Genomic DNA, 3781 nt, shown 5'->3' on the forward strand with positions numbered 1-3781 from the left:
AGTCGCTCGTTTGTGTCCTCGTGGTACCAGACTAATGAATGGCTGGAATACAGTGTGCAGACAGATGCAGCATTCTGCTATCCATGTAGGAAGTTTAACACCGCACGTGGTCCAGTGGACTCTACTTTCACAGTGCGAGGCTACCGGAATTGGAAACATGCCGTTGAGAAAGGCAGGGGGTTTCACAAACACGCAACTTCAAAGGAACATTTAACTTGTGTTTTGAGGTGGAAGGAGAATGAGAGGTGCATCGATTGTGGTGAGGAGATTTCCACACTCCTCAATGCTGACCAGCTAAATAGAAACCGGTACTATGTGTCTGCTCTTATAGATGTTGTGGGATTTCTCGCCGAAAATCAGATACCTTTTAGAGGGAGCCTTGATAATTTTGAAGATATGTCAGACGGGCACAGTGGGCTCTTCCTCTCGCTTTTAAACTACACACTCAAAGACACCGAGCTTGCCGAAATAATAAAGTATATCCCACGAAACGCAAGCTATACTAGTCCAGAAATGCAGAAAGAACTGATCTGCACATCGAGTAATGTTGTGACGGATGCCATTGTGGAAGAAGTAGGCACATCGTGGTTTACCATCAAGGTGGATGGGACGAGGGACCCCACTGAATGTGAGAACATATCAATCATCATTCGCTTTGTATCGGCATCAAATGAAGCAACAGAGCATCTACTCACAATAGCTACAGCTGACGCTGGAGATGCAAAAACATCTAATAATTGCAGAGCTGACAAAAACAGGACTTGACACGTCAAAATATTAAGTCAGGTGTACAACGGGGCTTCGGTAATGGCTGGGAAGCACGGTGGGGTGCAAAAGTTGTTGCAAGAGATATTTGGAAAGAGAAATCCCCGATGTGCACTGCTTAAATCACCAACTCCATCTGGTAATTATCCAGGCACTGGCAGCAGAGAAAGCTGTCACTGATTTCCTCGAGGTTTGTTGTTGCCTGTACAAATTCTTCAGAAAGCCCACTGTTGCTGCACAGTATAAAGGTGAGCGCTTAAAACGACTTCTTGATCAAAGGTGGACAGGACATTTAGCCACCGTGTCTGCGATCACAGGATCTTTTAAGGATATCACATCCTTACTGTCGGAGATTGATGCAGAGCGCGCCGACGGTGCAGAGATGAGGATGGAGGCTATTGGGCTTTTGCAGGAAGTCTCTGGGCCTGCCTTCATGTTCATTGCTATCTTTGTACAAAAACTGCTGATGTTGTTAAATGGCCCTAACAGACTCTTGCAGGCAGAGGACATGGACTTGCTAACGGGGTTGGAACTGGTGGCGAGTGCTACAGAGTGTGTGAAGAAACTCCGCTCTGAGGATGAGTTCACTGATCTGTGGAACAAGGCCAACGATGCTCGCACTTCTACACCTGCACCACCAAAACGGAGACGCACAATGCATAAGAACTTGGAACAGTTTGTAGTTTTGGAGACTACAGGACAAAACAACGACAATGACAAGACGGAACTGCAGAGGGTTTTTTACAGCGCAATTGACACTGTGCTTGGCGAGATCGCTCAGCGCTTCAGTGAGCGCAACACGCAACTCGCACGTTCACTCGCTGCCTTGAATCCCGAAAATGGCAGGTTTTTGGATCCCCACTTGCTCCAGCACATCATGACATTAACAAAGTCAACCATCAGTGAAACAGAGTGTGTGGTTGCAAAGCAGTTTATTCGCTCACAGACAGAAAAGCAGCCAAACGAGAGATGGACAACACAAAAACTCCTCTCGACATACCACAAAACGCTGGAAGCCATGCCAAGTGTAGTGACTGCTATGAGACTTGGACTAACATTTGGTGCGTCCACTGCCATGTCTGAAAACTCATTCTCAACATTGAGGAATGTCTTCACGGACCACCGACGGTCCATGCGCCATGCACGCAAGGCACAACTGGTACGGCTGGCCTTCAAGAGAGACCTCACACGTAAATGCCTGAATGAATGGAAGGAGAAGGTCCTCAGAAGATTCCACACCGAGACGCATCACCTGCAGCTCTTCTGACAGCGGTATAAAAACTATACGAGGAGTTCAGATTGTGTGTGTGACTGCTGGTGATGCGTGTGTGGTTGTGGTTGCAGTGTGGTTGTGGTCAGCACCCGCCGTGGTCGGCTGCTTTGTACTTCTGATGTTTAAGTTAAATGTTGTATTTGGTGCTTTGCATATCCTATATCTAGTGCTTTGTGCATAACCTTACCCCTGTGTAATTGACTGCTTTAAATGCGGACCTTGTGGTATCTTCAGGCTGGTCGTATTTTCTGTTGATAGTTTAACGTGGTGATCGCAGGTCATAGCTTACTGTATGTTATTTCAAAGTGCTCTGATTCTGGTGCCAACCTCCCCCGTTTAGTCATTGTATCTCTGGTATGTTAATTTTCTAATGCCAATTCTTCACAACACCTTGTATTAGTGCACCTGAATTGGTGCCAATTGTCTAATCATTGAATATTTGCATTGTGAATGTGCCAGTTTGTTGCGGCTCTCCTGCATTCGAATAATTTTAGGCCAAAAACATCGGAACATATTAAATCTAGCTGAGATCAATTTGGTTAGTATGCGACGGCAACCTCAGTATAGATGTGTCAATGCTGCATGAATACAATAGTATACCGGGTTATCAAAAATATTAAATATAATAATTGTGCCCCCCCCCCTCCATCCAGATCATATGCCCCCCTCAATACTGAGCCCTGGCTACGGGCCTGCAGTGGATCCGTTTGTGCTCAATCATCATCATTGCAGAGAATAATTTTGCGCCACGTCATGTTCTGCGTGGGACATTTTCCAGAGCATTTGTGGAGTGATACGGTTAAAAGGAAGTCTCACTGCTCGTTTAAGGTCATCACTATCCAGTGGTATTCACTCAATCTGAAAAAAAGGAGAAAAGGAAACGAATTAACACTGTGCACAAAGCAATGTCAAATTTTACAAGGAGTGACATGACATTATGGCCACCCTGTACTTTTTCTCCGAATCTGTCCCGATCGCACAAGCACAGAGAGGACTGAGACACGATTATTCTCTGCCTGCTTGGCAGTCAAACAAAATTGAAAATCATTCCAAACAGGAAACTGATTGTTTTTAGTGATGTCATAAAGGACACAAACAGCAGGAACGAACAAGCATACAATATGTACAAAGTTGAACACTGCATAGGGTACATCATTTTCTGTGAAAGTCTCTCTTGTTTGTTCTACATTTGGCTTAAAATACATTTCATTGAACAATATGCAAAGGGAATTTCCTGCTGTGGCGATATCTGGCGAGATACGCGTCACAGGTAACCGGGTGGCAACAAATATAGGTCCGGTCTGGTCGATGTGAATAGCTTCACGACAGAGTGCCACTTCTTTGCAGCACCAGTGTAGTTGATGTGGAGGGGTTTACAGTACCCTAATATGTACAATTATTCAGTAATACACAAAGGAGGCTATGAACATTAACAAGAGCCTGGCCAGCTACAAATATTTTGTGGCTGGCTATGTTCTTGGTTTGCAGACTTGGAACATGCCAGACAAACAGAGGGTGCTGGTGATGTCCAAAGCAAGTACTAACCAATATTAATTGGCAATCTACGCTTGTAAACACAGTGGCTTGTCATAAACCTCTGTCGGGCTGCTTGACCGAATTGTGATCGTGTGCTATCATGCTGTGAATGGAGGAACTTCTAACAACTCAAATACACAAATATTGTTGTGGGCCGGGGTTCGGTGGTGATAAACGACCACTAGGGGGAGCAGTCGGGTCGTCTCC

The sequence above is a fragment of the Eptatretus burgeri genome, chromosome 13, assembly GCF_056783735.1.
Source record: "Eptatretus burgeri isolate ZD-2024b chromosome 13, Ebu_testis_v1, whole genome shotgun sequence".
Taxonomy (NCBI): Eukaryota; Metazoa; Chordata; class Myxini; order Myxiniformes; family Myxinidae; genus Eptatretus; species Eptatretus burgeri.